The sequence below is a fragment of the Aotus nancymaae genome, unplaced genomic scaffold (assembly GCF_030222135.1).
Source record: "Aotus nancymaae isolate 86718 unplaced genomic scaffold, 86718_ANA_hifiasm-v0.15.2.pri h1tg000019l, whole genome shotgun sequence".
In the NCBI taxonomy this organism is placed as follows: Eukaryota; Metazoa; Chordata; class Mammalia; order Primates; family Aotidae; genus Aotus; species Aotus nancymaae.
Genome location: NW_026988431.1, coordinates 927544 through 945564, shown reverse-complemented (window position 1 = coordinate 945564; position 18021 = coordinate 927544). Strand labels below are relative to the sequence as shown.

General features: G+C 35.5%; 1 protein-coding gene across 3 annotated transcripts in view; it reads left to right on the top strand.

Annotated features, from left to right (window-relative positions):
- The window catches only part of FBXL2 (F-box and leucine rich repeat protein 2), a 117732-nt gene that overhangs the window by 13991 nt on the left and 85720 nt on the right, over positions 1–18021 (top strand). The gene's annotated exons all lie outside the window — the stretch shown is intronic.

The following is an 18021-nucleotide window of genomic DNA, read 5'->3' as shown; positions in this document are numbered from 1 at the left end:
GACAATACTATAAAATAGGCTTTTTATCTTTTATTTCTGGCTTCACTGAATATACAGTAAATGTTTTTTTGGTGGTGGTTTTAACCAAGTAAAGCTATCAAACCAACATTTGTTAGCCTGGAGGCACTTCGGTTTTCTTTAGTATTATGCAATCATCAAAAGAAATCTTATTTTAAGGCCAGGAGTGGTAGCTCATGTCTGTAATCCCAGCACTTTGGGAGGTTGAGGTGGGTCTCGAATTCCTTGAGGTCAGGAATTCAAGACTAGCCTGGCCAATATGGTGAAACCCCATCTCTACTAAAAACACAAAACAATTAGCCAGGCATGGTGCACACCTGTAATCCCAGCTACTCGGGAGGCTGAGGCACAAGAATTGGGAGGCTGAGGCAGGAGAATCATATGAAGTTAGGAGGCGGAAGTTGCAGTGAGTCTCGACTGTGCCACTGCATTCTAGCCAGGGTGACAGTGAGACTGTCTAAAAAAAAAAATTTTTTTATTTTTGTTTTAGATGTTATATTTTAATTCTTTACAAGGATTTAATAAGTGTATATCTGGTAATCCTTGAGAGTCATTTCCCTAACTCTGTTTCTCTTATCACTGATACTCCACCAAGCAACAGCAACAGAAACCCAGTTTTTATGATCAAATGACTGTAGGAAACACTGGGTTAACAAAACCTACAGGACTTCACAGGGCCTTAATAGGCTAATGTGTATGGTAACGATACACATTGGGTAATTGTGGCATTTCAAACTTACTGACCATGGAATCCTTTTAATATTCCATAGAAAATTTTGGGGGAAATGCTGATGTGCAATGAGAGATTAACCAGATGAGTCCATTCCCTGGCTGTACTAAATCTCATTTTAACATTTGGGGAATGAGTATGAGTTTTCTTTAAATATTGGAAATAATTATTTTCATCTCTTCCCAAGTTCACCACAGAGCCACTTTGTAGATGCCTCTGATTACTCACCTTTGCTGTCATCAGGTTATTAGACATTTTTCCTTCAGTTAGAAATGGGGTGAGGACTTAGCTTCTTTGTGGTAGTGATCACATTTCAGGGAATTCAGGGGGTGTTTCATTAGTCATCGGGTGGTGTTTGACACTATTGTCATGAGCTTCTCAGTGGATAAAAAAAATAAAACTGAGGCAGGATTGTATGAAAAAATATCAATTATGTTTTATTCCAATAAAACAAATTTTTTTTGGATAAGAGAGAATGTTCTTTGGCATTTTTGACAAGTTTAAAGTAAACTTTCTTGCTGACAAGAAAGAAATGTATGTTTACCATGTAAACCCAAAAGGCTTTGCACAAGCACAGTAAGTTGTTAAAAGCAATATGACTGTGTCAGGATGGGCAAGTTGTCACTATACAACTGCACAGATGCCATCCACGTAGACTACAGCGTAGATGGTGTCCCCTACGATTATGCAGTGCTTCCAGCCTTCGTCTGAACATTTCTCTAGAATGAGCATCAAGCTGTAATCTAAATATGGTATTATCCTGGGGAATCATAAGCGGCTTCAAGCAGGCCCATGTTGATCACTAAACACTAGGGTGTGATTAAACTCCACCCTTCTCATGCATACTGCTGCTGTGACTCAAGGCTACTAACTGAATGGTTTTTTCCTCTGGTAGGGTTGGCTTTTATACTCTACTCAGCTTCTGAACAGTTTCTGTCTCTTGATACCAAAAAATAAAAATAAAAAGGAATTATATCACTTTCTGTAATAGTGTCTTGGAAACTTCAGTTCTTTTAAAGATCCATGATGGACTCAGGAATTCTGGAGGTCATCTTCACTACTTAGAGCTTTTGAATCGTGCCATAAGGCTCATACATAGATCATTTTTCAGAAAGAATTGCCATTTGAGAGCAAATGTTCATGTCTCTTCATAGAGTTACATTCCCACTTGTGTTCTTATTTCGGAATCTGTAAGGGGAATTTAAATTATTGCCTCTACAGGTCTTCTCCAACTCGTGAGTCTCAAAATTAACCCTAGCCAACCATGTATTTTAATTTCAGAATTTTTTGCTGGCTTTTAAAAATTTCTGTCATTTTACTTTCAGACTTTACATTCTCTGTGTTGCTTTCCCTTTTCCTAGCTACCCTTTCTAAGAAAAAATTTGAAAAAGGGTTTGAACCAGGTTACCTAAGCATCCATCTTCATCATTAGTTAATTCCACAACACTGGGTGTAATGAAGCCCCCCGCCGCCGCCCACCCATGAAGCTTAAATCTTGCTTATTTTCTGCTCTGTTAAATTATGTCTTCATTGTCTATCCTTGGCTTCTATTTTTATTTCATGTTGTAGATTTCTTTGTGACAGTGCAGTCTCTTGCTCCTAATCTTGTTGAATTCCTGTTCACCTTCAGTCTTACTTCCTCAATACGTGTGAATTCTTTGACTTTGCGATAGACTTACTTGCTTTCAGTCTAGATCATTTTCTCTCCTGCAACTTTTGACTGCTTCTGTTACTGCCATCTTTTATTCTCAACTAGCTTCTGATCATATCAACTGAAACTTCAACTTCCTCTTTGGAACCATTAACAAGCATAATCTGGAATAATATGCTGCTTTTCATCTCTCTGCTATCACTTTGAATACACTTAGAAAAATCTATGTTTTCTTTTCATCTGATCATTTTATTGATAGTTTTAAGAAAATATGTTAATTCACAGGTTGCTTCTCTACAACTCATTTTTAGTTTGTTACTGAACAAGTTTTTACAATTTTGCTTTTTTAAATCCAACTTTTGCTCATAAATTAAGGCTAATGAAGTTTTTTTTCTACCCTTTGCTCTCATATAGCCCAACAAACAGCTTTTTTTTTTTTTTTTTTTTTTGAGATGGAGTTTCGCTCTTGTTACCCAGGCTGGAGTGCAATGGCATGATCTCTGCTCACCGCAACCTCCGCCTCCCAGGTTCAGGCAATTCTCCTGCCTCAGCCTCCCGAGTAGCTGGGATTACAGGCACGCGCCAAAATGCCCAGCTAATTTTTTGTATTTTTAGTAGAGACGAGGTTTCACCATGTTGACCAGGATGGTCTCGATCTCTTGACCTCGTGATCCACCCGCCTCGGCCTCCCAAAGTGCTGGGATTACAGGCGTGAGCCACCGTGCCCGGCCCAAACAGCTTTTTAATACTATTCTTCCTGGAGAGTCAGTTACATACTTTTTATAATAATGGAAATACTTAATTCATTGCAACCATTATCTATTAGTGAGTTGGATTATCCTTGCATATATTTTTTCCACATTGTTATTGTCCATATTACTGTTGGAATCAGACTTTCTGGGTTCATATTTCAACCCTTCTCATTTATTAGTTGTGTGACCTTGGTTGCTTAACTTTCTGGGCCTTAATTTCCCCATCTGTAAAATGGGAATAATAATAGTTCTTACCTTATGGGGTTGTTGTTCTTAGAGTAACTGGCATGTAAGTGTTAAATAAATGTTAGCTCTTATTGTTATTAATGTCAATTTTTGGATACCTGAATAATAAATGCTATTTGACAGTGAGTCCACTTTAATGCAAACAGCTGTTGAATCTAGCTCTCAATGTGCATCTTAATACATGACACTGCTAAAATTATCTCAGCAAAGTACCTGGTTATTAAGTAATTCTGTGAAGGCCCAATGCTTCATTTCATTAAACTGGACTAATTCAGTCTCAATAGAAATTACATACTACTGTCATATTAAACTGAAAATTACTATTGCTTAAGCAGATGTGTGGTTTTGTGACAACTGATTTACAACTGCAGTTACCTTGCATTATAAAAAAGTCCCTTGGAAGGGACTATTCTTTTTTTGAGAAAGAAAAAAAGTATTCTATGAATTGAATATTGGCCTAAAATTCAGATTATAAATTTTAATAGTAATTTGACTTTAAGTTTTAATTTCTGTTATGGTTGCTTTCAGATGTTAGTGATGAAGTACAAGCACATGTAAACTGTCTCGTAGGAGATAGTGATACCTGCAGTAAACAGGTTCAAACATTCTGAGAAGACAGAGCTCCAGTTAGTCAGAAATAATAATGAAAGAAAATTACTAGGCACATTGAAAAAATTAAATTACTATTATTCATGTAATTTCTTTTTAAATTTGTGTGGATATATGATAAAATTAAGTACAGTGTTTATTGGCTTGATAAAGGATATGGACAATATGAAATCAAAGACACAGTTTCATATAATATGACAGTTTTAGTAGTTGAGTTTGCTAGGAAAAATTATAAAATGACTAGCACATACATTTTCAAATTTACCTTTTCTCAAATTTGTAAGCCAATCCCATGAATGAAAATCATTGTGGTTTTTGTTGGCATCATTAAGATATAGCCCAGTGCTTATCATAGGGCCTGGGCAAGCAGTGCAGTAAAGGGCTCATTCCTGCTGTGGGTGTCATTGAGTGGGGTTCTCGCCTGCTGGTTGGTTCCAGCACTCCATGGACTTTTTAAAGGACTGCTGCCTCTATTTCCTGCTGTCTGCGATGCCTACTGCCTTATATATATTCCAGGGCATCCTAACAGGTAAGATGCTCTTTGAGGGGTACATGCTGCACATTCAAATTTAAGCATCTCTGCAGATTTCTTCCTTTTTGCCAAAGAGGTTTTTTTTAGGTTGGTTTGCTTGCTCTCGTGGTTGTTTTCTGACTTGTGTGTGGCAGTGTGGGACCGAATAAATGTGTATGTTGAAATCAGATGTAGAAGCTTAAAGGCCCTCTTTTTCATTACCTCCCTATACTGTTATGTACTATTTTGGGGTTGGAACCAAAGTCCAAATTGGCAGAAGCAACTTTTCTTTAGTCTAGATTGGGGTTATGCTTGTATATGAAAACTCTAAGGATGACTTTGGATTTTATATCTATATATTGATGCCATGAAGCACCAATAAAGCTCTTCTGATAAGAAGGATAGAAACTAGATACATTTTGCCCCAGAGCCTCATCCCTAGCAAATTATGTTAGAACATCTATTCATTTAAAAACTGTGAATTCAGTACACAGAAAAGATTGGTAAATTTGACTCTATGAATAGTGAAGTATGGTAAAATTATACCATACTAAAGATAAATAGTACAGTGGTGGATGAAATAATTAGATACACATTATGAGCAAAGGCATTATTCTTAAATATGCAAAGAAAAAACTCAAAATTATTATTATTATTATTATTATTATTTTTTTTTTATTTTGAAATGGAGTTTCGCTCTTGCTACCCAGGCTGGAGTGCAATGGCGTGATCTCGGCTCACCGCAACCTCTGCCTCCTGGGTTCAGGCAATTCTCCTGCCTCAGCCTCCTGAAACTCAAAATTATTAAGAATAAGGGGGCCGGGCGCGGTGGCTCACGCCTGTAATCCCAGCACTTTGGGAGGCCGAGGCGGGTGGATCACAAGGTCAAGAGATCGAGACCATCTGGTCAACATGGTGAAACCCCGTCTCTACTAAAAATACAAAAAAATTAGCTGGGCATGGTGGCGTGTGCCTGTAATCCCAGCTACTCAGGAGGCTGAGGCAGGAGAATTGCCTGAACCCAGGAGGCGGAGGTTGCGGTGAGCCGAGATCGCGCCATTGCACTCCAGCCTGGGTAACAAGAGCGAAACTCCGTCTCAAAAAAAAAAAGAATAAGGTAGATTGATTTTCTTAGAAATACAGTTTGAAGAGCCACAAACAAAAGAAGAAATACAGATGGCCAGCAAATGTATAAAAAGATGCTCAACAAGCCCCATATTTAAGTACAAATCGAAATAACAGTGAGGTATTACCCAAAAGTTCGATAATACTAGATTTTGGCAAGGAGGTAGGAGATACTTTTGGTGGGAATATAAACTGTAGCAGCCATTGTGTAGGGCCACTGGAAAAAATTTTTTAAATGCTAAATGTATATTCACAAATTCCATTTCTAGGAATTTACTAACATATATTTGCAAAAGCACACTGAGGCATATATGCAGGATGGTTACTGCAGCATTTTGAAAACTTCAGTTATGCAGAATTGGATTACTCATAATTCTTGGTTAATGATACATTTTATCATTGATCCATGCATTGCCCTTTTTTATTCATTTTGTGATATAAGGAATGTGCACAAATGCTGCCCCTCCTCGTTCCCCACCATCAAGGTAGTAACAACTTTGTATCTATGATTTCCTCTTAAAAATTTTTTATCTTAAATATATTTTAACTAAACAATATGTTTACTTATGCTTATTTGTAAAAAAAAAAAAAAGTATGTGTATGGCATATTCTTAGAAATGTTTTTCACTCAAAATTATGTTATGAAAGGTGATTCTTGTTTCTCTGGTTGGCTGTTGCTCATTCATTTTTACTTTTATATAATATTCTGTGTGAATGTACCAAAATTTTATTTTTTCCCCCTTTACTAAGTACTTTGATTGTTTCCAGTGTTTGTCAATAAGAGCAGTGCCGCTGTGGACATCCTTACATATGTCTCCTGGTGAACAAGTACACAATTTTCTCTGAAAGTAGAATATATGAGGGTTATAGGCTATGCAAATATTTAACTTTATAAAGAAATAATCATTTTCCAAAAAGGTCTTGCTAGTTTATATTTATACAAACAGTGGATAAGAGATTCAGTGCCTAACTGAATCTCTTTCCAATACTTAGAGTTGGTCACATCTTAGTTTTTGCCAAAGAACTGTAGAATGGCATCTTACTGTGCTTTTGTTTTGAATTTCCCTGGATTCTAGTAATGTTGAGCATCTGTTCATATGTTTATTAGTCACATGTGTTTCCTCTTTAGTGAAACACATGTTTTTGTTTTTCGCCTATTGGGTTATCAGCTTACTGATTTGTAGTTCTTTATATTCTCGGTACAGTCTTTGTAGTGATATTAACGTTTGGCTGACAAGTACTTTCTCCTATCTTCTAACTTGTTGTTTTGTTTTGTTTTTCCACATTCTAAGGCCTCTCTTAATGAATAAATGCCTTTTGTGAAGTCAAATGTATCAGTATTTTCTTTTATGCTTAGTATTTTTTGTGCTTTCTTAAGGAACTTGCTCCTTACCCTGAAGACAGAGATATTCACGTATATTTTCTTCTGAAAACTTAAAAACTTTGTTTTTGATATTTCAGTTTTTAATCACTCTGGTACATATTTTTATATGTAAGATAGGAATCCATTTTTGTTTTCTTTTGCATATGGATTATCAAATTTTCTAGGTTGATTTGTTGAATGATCCTTCCATTTCTACAGAGAAATGCCCTTATCACCTCTGTCATATATGCATAAGTCTATTTCAGTCTTCCGTCTTTTCTGTGTTTCAGTACCACATTTGGTAAGGCATCTGTATTTTTGAGAGACCAGGGGCCACAAATTTATTTCTCATACCATCTTTATTTGATTTTTGAATTAATGCCTCAAATAATTGAGTTGAGCAGTATTCACATGTTTTTCTGTTCTCTGGAAGTGTCTATTTGTCTTGGTTTAATTGTTCCTTGAAAGTCTGTTAGAACTATAAAATTATGTGAGGCTAGAATTTTCTTTGTGGGAAATTAATTGCTACTTTAATTTGTTAGAGATGAATAGCATTTTTCAAACTTTTTTTCTGTTTTTTCTTGAGTCACTTTTACTAGTTTTATTTTTCTAAGAATGTGTCCACTTTGAGTTTTAAATTTTGTCTTGGTAGCTGTCTTTTTATTTTCTTTGTGAACTCTGCTGCGTCTGTTGTAATGTACCTACTTTCTTCCTTAATATCATTAGTTTATGCTCAAGTGTTTCCTCCTTTCTTGATTAGTCTCACTAGAAGTTTACCTATTTCCTTAGTCTTTTCAAAAAACTAGATTTTGGCTTTATTTTTTTCTATTTTTTTCTTCAATTCTATTTTAATAGCTTCCATTAATAGCTCTGTAAAAATTTTTTTCTTTGAGTTTTATTCTGTTTTCTTTAGCTACCTTCATAAGTTGGACATTTAATTGCTTATTATTTTTTGAGCCTTAGACACTTAAAGCTCTACTTTTGTTGCATTCTACAAATTTTGAACTGTAGTGTTTTTCTTATTCAGTTTCAAATATTTATCATGTACCATTTTTGCTGCTTCTACCCGTCCATTATTTAAAAAAAAAAACTTTATTTTTTTTCTTTTTGTTATTATTATTATTATTATTATCATCATCTCCAATGGAACCTTGAAGCAAAAAAAAACTTTATTGTAAAATGCAATATATAGTCAGAGAGCTACACAAAAACAAATATATGAGACCAATATCCTTGTAGACACCACCTAAGTCAATAAATAAACTTTGCCAGTCATGAAAGAAGCACCTCTGTGCCCATTCAAATCACAACTGCTTTTTTTCCTCTTTGGAAGGAACCACTATCTTGACTTACAGCTATTACTATGTTTCATTTCTTTGTAGATTGATCACCGATATTTGCATCCTTACACATTAAAGTTTAGTCTTGCCCATTTAAAAAAATTGTAAATCTTTTAAGTCTTAATTAATCTTCAGGTCCTCTCTCCATATCTTTCTCTTTCATACATTTTGTCTGTTGCAGAACTTGGATTATTTGGCCTGTAGAAGTTCCCACAGTCTGGATGCTTATTGTGTCCTTGTGGTGCAATTTCAAGTTTCCTCCATCATTTGTATTTCTTGGAAGATTGAGAGTTGGATCCAGAGACTTTATCAGATTGATTCTACCCCTTTGGCTTCTGTGGTGCTGTATTTGTTCATCAGGAGTCATACAATGTCTGGTTTTATCTTTTTTGAGACGCTAGTGTCAACGCTTATTGTCTACATCATTACTGGGGCTGCAACGTGGTGATACTCTCATGCTTTTCGTTCCTTTTATTCCCACTTATTGGAATACATTTATAGAGAGGCACTTCAGTTCTACTTGAGTGCCCAGTGTTATGTTATATTTTATATAGAAAAGGCATGGAAAATGCTTGGTTCTGTCCTTTTATTTACCAGTTTTAGAAATAATGAGATTATCAGAAATAATGATGAGAAACAAAATATTTACATAGTTTCAAATAGTCTTTCCACAAAAGAAATATTAATTACAAAAGGAAAAATGGTAACTATAATAGGCCAGTCTGGCAGACACCAACTTAAGCAAATGATCAAAGTTAGCGTCACCAGTAACAGTACAGATAGACATCATATGCCTCCTCATGCAATGTACTAAGAGCACAATATCGTATCTGTGGCATTCCTGACAAAAATTTATATAACCCAAATCTAATCATGAGGAAGCATTAGCTGTACACACAAGGACATTCTACAAAGTAATTGGCCTATTTGCTTTTTAAAATATTGAAGTTATGACAGATAAACGCTGAGAAAATGTTCCAGGTTAATGGGTACTGAAGAGAAGCCATGACAGCCCAATGCAGTATATGATCCTGAATTGGATCCTGGGTCACATTTTTTTTCTTTTGCATTAAGAACCATTAATGGGACAGTTGGCAGATTTTTAATAAGATCTGTAGATTAGATAATAGTAGTATATCACTGTTAATTTCCTTATTTTGGTAATTATACTGCATTTTTAAAAGAATATTCTTGTTTGGGGAAATTCCCTTAGATTCTTGTTTGGGGAAATACCCTTAAATTTGAGAATTTAAGGATAAATGGGCATCATGTCTACAAGCTATTCTCAAATATTTCAGAGAAAATTATATATATATATATATATATATATATATGTAGAGAAAATGATAATGCAAATGCAGTGTAAGTTACCTTTGGCAAATTTGAGTGAAGAATATGCAAAAATTCTTTGTCATGCTTTTGCAACTTTACTGTAAGTCAGAAATTATTTAAAAATAAAAAATGGTTTATCCTCTGAAGGTGACCACATAGATTTTTTTAAGTTATAAATTTGTGAATTTAAACATATTTGGTAATTTTCAGTCCACTAAAATTACCTTTACTGAAAATCAAATTGTCCTGTCTTTTTGGCTCCTGAGTTCTTTTACATGATCTTAGTAGGGCTTGTTTTTAGTTTTTTGTTGTTGTTTTTGTTTGTTTGCTTGTTGAGGCAGGGTTTTACTGTTACCCAGGCTGGCCTTGAACTCCTCAGCTCAAGCAGTGTTCCTGCCATTGCCTCCTCAGTAGCTGGAACTACAGGCATGTGCCACTGCTCCTGGCTTCTTGTAGCTTTTGCTAGTTTCCTTCCTAAGATAAGACATACCAGGCTTATCTCATATAGCCCCTACCCCAGACCTGGAATGAGCCATTTCTTTAGAAGTATTGGTTTCTTTCTATGGGAAAGGATATTTCAAGACTATAGTCTGGTTACTAGAGATATTCATGATTATTGGGCTGGTTATTATTTCTAGGTATTTTCAGCACACTGAATTTATATCACGTATGAGAAACTCATAATTTCATACTTAAATTACTTATTCAAATTTAGGACTATAGGTATGACTTAATGTCATCAATCTTACATCTCTGTCTTCTTTCATCCACACTGATAGTCTTGGTTCTGGCACATGAGATTATGGAATTAGAATATCCTGTAATTACTCATTTGCTTTATTCCACATTACACATACAACAGCCTCAGAATAGTACTAATACAGTTGTCACCAACGTGAGTCCTGAAAACAGTTAATAATTTTTCTTCTTATTTCTCTCAGCCTCCATTTTTTTTGAGGTCTTTTTTCTTTCTTGATGCTGGTGTTTAATGTTCCCTCTTGTTCCCTCTCAGAACTGCTTTTGCTGCATCCTTTAAGTTTTGGTATGCTGTGTATCCATTTTCATTTATTGAAAGATATTTTTATATTTTTCTCTTAATTTTTTCTTTGACCCATTGGTTGTATAGAAGCATGTTGTTTAATTTTAGAAATTCTGCTTTTTATTGGTTTCTAGTTTCATACCATTGTGATTAGAAAACATATTTGATGTGATTTGAAACTGCTTAAATTAGTCAAGACTTATTTCATGGACATAAGATCTATCCTGGAGAATGTTCCGTGTGTGCTTGAGAAGATGTGTATCCTGCTGCTGTTGGGTGAAATGTTCAAAATATGTCTGTTAGATTCTTTTGGTCTAAAGAACAATATTTTGGTCTAAAGCACAATATTGGTTCAAGTACAATATTTCCTTATTGATTTTTCTATCTGGATTATGTGCTATTACTGAAAGTGGGATATTGACTATCTCTACTATATCTATATTGCAATCTTCTATTATCTGCTATTTCTATATTGCAGTCTATGGCTCCCTTCTGATCTGTTAACATTTGCTTTTATATATTTAGGTGCTCTGATATTGGATGCATATATATTTACAATTGTTATATTCTGTTGATGAATTGATCCGTTTTGTCATTATATAATGACCTTATTTGTCTCTTTTTATAGTTTTTGACTTAAAGTCTATTTTATTTGATATAAGTATATAGCTTCTTATGCTTTCTTTTTGAGTTCCATTTGCATGGAATATCTTTTTCCATCTCTTTTCTTTCAGTCTATGTGTATCCTTGCAGAGAAAGTGGGTCTCTTGCAGATAGCATATAATTGAGTCTTTAAAAAAAACACATTCAGCCACTTTATGTCTTCTGATTGTAGAATTTAATATGTTTACATTAAAGGTAATTATTGATAGGTAAGGTCTTATTACTGCCATTTTGTTAGTTATTATCTAGTTGTCTTGTACATCATTTGTTCTTGTTTTTCACTCACTTGCTGTCTTTCTTTGTGATTATATGATTTTTCTGTAGTGGTATGCCTTCATTCTTTACATTTTATCTTTTGTGTATATACTATAAGATTTTGCTTTGTAGTTACCATAAGACTTACATAAAACATTTATATTTATAGCACTCTATTTTAAGCCGTTAACAACTTAAATCATGTACAGGCCAGGCATGGTGGCTCATGCCTGTAATCCTAGCACTTTGGGAGATTGAAGGTGGAGGATCCCTTGAGACGAGGAGTTACCAGGCATGGCAACAGACCAAGACCTTTTCTGTGCAAAAAGAAAAAACAAAGTCACATATAAAAACTCTACATTGTTACTTTCCTCCCCTTGACATTTTATGTTTTTGATGTCTTAATTTACATTTTTAAACATTGTGTATCACTTAAAAATGATTGTAGCTATATTTATTAATAGTTTTATATTTTAATCTTTATATTAAACATATGTGACATAAATGCCATAATTATAGTATTAGAGTATTCTGAATTTTACTGTGTACTTTTACCAGTGAGTTTCATACTTTCATATTTTTTATCTTATTAATTAACATCATTTTCTTTTACCTTTAAGAATTCCGCCTCAATTATTTTTTGTAAGGTAGGTCTGATGGTGGTGAACTCCTGAAGCTTTTTTCATTTGTCTTGGAAAGTTTGTCTCTCCTTCATTTCCGAAGGATAGCTTTGCTGGGTAAAATATTCTTAGTTGGCAGGTTTTTAAAAAATTATATATTAAAACAAAATATTTGAGATGAAGTCTAACTCTGTCATCCAGGCTGGAGTGCAGTGGCACAATCTTGGCTCAATGCAAACTGCCTCCCAGGTTCAAGCGATTCTCCTGCCTCAGCCTCCTGAGCAGCTGTGATTACAGGCACACACCACCACACCTGGCTGATTTTTTTTTTGTATTTATAGTAGAGACATGGTTTCACCATGATGGCTAGGCTGGGCTTGAACTCCTGACCTCAAGTGATCTGCCCACCTCACCCTCCCGAAATACTGGAATTACAGGCATGAGCCACTGCACCTAGCCATTCTATATTTTAAATATATCATCATTTGAATAAACCTTACAACTTTTATAATTTGCAAGGTTTCTGCTAAGAAATTTGCTGATAACTGCATTGAAGTTTCCTTGTATGTGATATGCTGCTGTTTTCTTGCTGCTTTCAGGGTTCTGTCTTTCTTTAATTTTTGACAGTCTGCCAGTCCTGTGTTTTGGTGTAGTCTTATTTGGATTGAACCCGATTGGAGATTTTTGAGCTGATTTTGTGTGAATATTCATATCTATTTCCAGACTTGGGAAGTTTTCTGTTATTATCTAAGCTTCTACTGGCACCACCCCACCCCTTTCTTTTTCTGTGCTCCTTTTGGGATCCACCTCCCATAATGGATATATATTACCTCACTTCATGGTGTTCCATAATTCTGATAGGCTTTCTTCACTCTTTTTCATTCCTTTTCCTTTTGTTCCTCTGAGTGATTAATTTTAAATGACCTGTCTTTGGGTTCCCTGATTCTTTATTCTGCTTGATCAAGTCCGCTGCTGAAGTTCTCTGTGGAATTTTTCAGTTAAGTCATTGTGTTCTTAGATAAGGAATTTGTTTGGTTCTTTTTATGATTTCTCTTTGTTGAACTAATTTTGTTTTCCTGATTTCATTTAGTTGACTTAATGTAGCTCGGTGAGCTATGCAATATAAATGGACAACTATTTTTTTTTTCTTTTTAATTTTTATTTTGAGACAGGGTCTCACTTTGTCATCCAGACTGGTGTGCAGTGGTGCAATCATAGCTCACTACAGCCTCAACCTCCTGAGCTCATTCCATCCACCTGCCCCAGCCTCCTGAGTAGATGGGACCACAGGAGTATGCTACCACACCTGGCTAATTGTTAAATTTTTTTGTAGAGACAGGGTCTCATCATGTTGCCCTGGCTGGTCTCAAACTCCTGGGCTCAGACAATCCTGCCTCGGCCTCCCAAAGTATTGGGATTACAGGCATGAGTTACTGCACCTGGCTTATTTCTATTTATGTGTCAGGCAGTTTGTAAATCTCCATATTTAGGGCTGGTTACTGGTGCTTTATTTTGTTCCTTTGATGGTGTCATGTTTCCCTGATTTTTGTGATTCTTGTGGCTATGCATTGATGTCTGCATTTGAAGAAGTAAGGACTTATTCTGGTTTTTGCAGAGTGGCTTCAGCAGGGAAAGCTCATCACTAGTCAGCCCATCCAGAGATTCTGGGAAAGCTATCTGGCTTCCAGCCCCCATTTCTTAATGGTTGTATTAAAATAAATCTACATTGTTGAAGCTTTTAGCTACCATATGTTATACTTTCTCTCTTTAACTCTTAAACTTATTATTTATTTATTTTATTTATTTAACTTTTTTAACATCAATTATTTATTATCCTAATAGCCAGACTGAGTAGAAGGAAAAAGAGACAACAATTATCAATTTCAGAAATGAGAAAGGAGATATCACTGCATGTTTTACAGTTATTAAAATGATAAACCAGGAGTGGTGGCTCACGCCTGTAATCCTAGCACTTTGGGAGGCCAAGGCGGGTGGATTGCCTGAGCTCATGAGTTTGAGACCAGCCTAGGCAACACTGTGAAACCCCATCTCTAGTAATATACCAAAAATTAGCCGAGCGTGGTGATGTGACCCTGTAGTCCCAGCTACTCGGGAGGCTGAGACAGGAGAATTGCTTCAGCCCAGAAGGTGGAGGTGGCAGTGAGCTAAGATTGCGCCACTGCACTCCAGCCCAGGTGACAGAGTGAGACTCTGTCTCTAAGGAAAAAAATGATAATACAATATTATAAACAACTTTATGCCAATAAATTTAAGAACTTAGATAAATTCCTTGAATTTAAATAAATTCCTTGAAAGTCACAAACTACCAAAACTCACTCAAAAAAAAATAGGTAATCTAAAGAATTCTTTTTTTTTTTTTTTTAAATTTTAAACACCATCAAGTCCTGGCAAACTAAAGATTTCTATACATATTAAAGAAATTGAATTGGTGGTTGAAAACCTTTCCTTCCAAAAACATGCAGAACCAAATGGTTTCAATGGTGAATTCTATCAAACGTTAAAAAACAAAACAAATATCAAATTCTACATAAACCCTTCCAGAAATTTATTTGTTTGTTTGTTTAGAGAGTAGGGTCTCACTCTGTCACCCAGGCTGGACTGCAGTGGTGTGATCATGGCTTACTACAACCTCAACCTCCTGGGCTCAAGCAATTCCTCCTGACTCAGCCTCCCAAGTAGCTGGGACTATAGATGCATGCCACCATGCTCAGGCTATTGTTTTATTTTTATTTTTATTGCATTTTAGGTTTTGGGGTACATGTGAAAAACATGCAAGGTTGTTGCATAGGTGCATACGTGGCAGCATGATTTGCTGCCTTCCTCCCCTTCACCCATATCTGGCATTTCTCCCCATGCTATCCCTCCCCAACTCCCCACCCCCCCGCTGTCCCCCCCACTCCCCCACAACAGACCCCCCTTGTATAGTGCTCCCCTCCCTGTGTCCATGTGTTCTCCTTGTTCGGGTGTTTTATTTTTTTTTTGTAGAGGCAGGGTCGTCTTATGTTCCCCAGGCTGGTCTCAAACTCCTGGCCTCAGGCCATCTTCTCACCTTAGCCTCCTGACACAAGCCACTGCACCCAGCCTCATTTAACTTATTCAGTACTCATTGTCAGTCCGTATTTAATTTCAATGTCATCATTTTATTTTGATTGTGATGCTTGTTCTCCAGAAGATATCTCTGAAAGTGTTAATGGGACCAGTATTCTCTGAGTTTTTGTACATTGATAACAGTTTGTGCCTTTTATACTTGAAGGTCAGTTTTGCTGGATATTAACTTGGTTCATGTTTTCTTTTTCTGATTATCTTAATTATGCTATTCCATTTTCTTCTGGCATAAAGCTTTGCTATTTAAAACTCTGATGATGATCTAATCTTTATTCCTTTATATCTTTATATACTTTTTATATTGTTTATAGATCCTTGATATCCTCTAAATTATTTTTTGCTTTTTACTTATTGTGAAATATTTAATTGATAAAGATTGAATATATTTAAGGTATACATGACAACATGATGATTTAATATAGGTACATGTTCTGTAATGATTACCACAATCAAAATGACACATCTATCACCAGTCATGCTGTACATTAAATCCTTAGAACTTGTTCATCTTATAACTGAAAGTTTGTACTGTTTGACCAACATCTCCCCATTTTCCCCTGCTTCCCCAGCCCCTAGCAACCACTGTTCTACTCTCTGCTTCTATGAGTTCAACTTTTTTACACGCCACGTATAAGTGAAGTCATAGAGTATTTGTCTTTTCTGTGTCTGGCTTATTTCATTAGCATAGTGTCCTACAGGTTCATCTGTGTTGTCACAAATGGCAGGCAGGCTCTTTTATGGCTAGAGAACGTATTTGTTGGAACTTAAGTGGTTCTCTTAAATGTAGGAAATAATCTTTTGCATCTATACAGTTGATTATGTGTTTTAATATATGAGTTATTTCCAAAAGAAGGCATTTTTTTAACCACAAATAGCTTTTATTTTTTTTAAAAAATTGAAATATCAAAGCATTTCTTTATTCATTTGATATTTGTTGGGTGATTATTTTGGTTCACATACTTTTCTAGGGGCACAAGAAGGAAATTAATGTCATTTAGGAAAATGTCGCATTATTTATTTTTGTTTCATTTACCCAACTTCAAACATTCTACCTAGATTTTCTTTGCAAAAATCTTTCTTAGGCTCAATATAGTTTCATAATGTTGACTTTGCAAATTTTTCCTCTCTAGCTTCATGGTGCAGTTTTCTAACCGGGAAATTTCACATTTTTATCAATCAGTTGACTTACAGTTTTAAAGTGAACCGAATCTTTCTTCTTCTAGGGACTCAATTATGGATTCTTTAAGATTACTACTAGCGTTATAGTTTCAGTGGATTAATCATTATTTAAGCCTCTTGCATTTGCATTAAATCATTGATCTTTCCTTTAACTATACTCTTCTTGTTAAAATGCCTTTAAAAATTTTTCATCAGAAGCTAATTTGATTTTATATTGTGTTTTATTTTTGTACTATTTAGTTCTCAATATTTATCATGAAATGTTTATTCTTGAATTAGTAATAGAATAAATGGAACCCAGCCAAAAACATTTCTCTTCTCTCCCAAAAAGTGTAATGATTGCAAATTTTAATAATGTGCTAGTTAATTTAGCTTTTAACTTCCCTTGAAAATATAGAGTCAAAACCAAAGTGAGATTGTGCATACGTATTAGGCTCATTCTGCTACTCTGTGTCATTTTTCTTTCTTTAAATATTTCTTTATTAGATTCCTTTTAAATTCAAAGGCATGCTAGTTTTAGCAAATGAAACAACAGAAGTACATAAAGAAAAATATAAACCTCCCTTCAGCATCCCTTAGCTCTCATACGCTGAGATAACAAATGTGAATAGTGTGTATATTTTTCAATTGAATTCTTTGAAGCTGCCCTTACACCATGGAATACTATGCAGCCATAAAGAAGGACGAGTTCATGTCCTTTGCAGGGACATGGATGAATCTGGAAAACATCATTCTCAGCAAACTGACACAAGAACAGAAAACCAAACATCACATGTTCTCATAAGTGAGTGTTGAACAATGAGAACACATGGACACAGGGAGGGGAACATCACACACTGGGGTCTGTTGAGGGGTGAGAGGCTAGAGGAGGGATAGCAGGGGGTGGGGAGTTTGGGGAGGGATAACATTAGGAGAAATAATGTAGGTGATGGGGGGGATGGCTAAGGTGGAAGGATATCTTGGGCCTCAGAGGTTGAGGCTGCAGTGAGCCATGGTGCATCATTGTACTCCAACCTGGGTGATGGAGCAAGACCCTTCAAAAAAAAAATGCTGATCTAATGAAGATAGAGAGTAGATTGGTGTTAACGGGGGATGGGAAGGGTATGGGGTTGCGGGGATGAAGAGAGGTTGATTATTGGGTACAAAATACAGTTAGGTAGAAGAAATAACACCTGGTTTTTGATCAGTAGAGTGACTATAGTTAGCAATAATCTATTGTGTATTTCAAAATAGCCAGAAGAAAATAATTCAGATGTTCCCAGCATAAACATAAATATTTAAGGAGATAAATACCTCAATACCCTGATTTGATCTTTACACATTATATGAATTTATTAAAATATCACATGTGGCAGGCACAGTGGCTCACACCTGCAATCCCAGCACTTTGGGAGGCCAACACAGGCAGCATATATACACACACAAATGTATATGTGTGTATATATATATATACTTGTATATC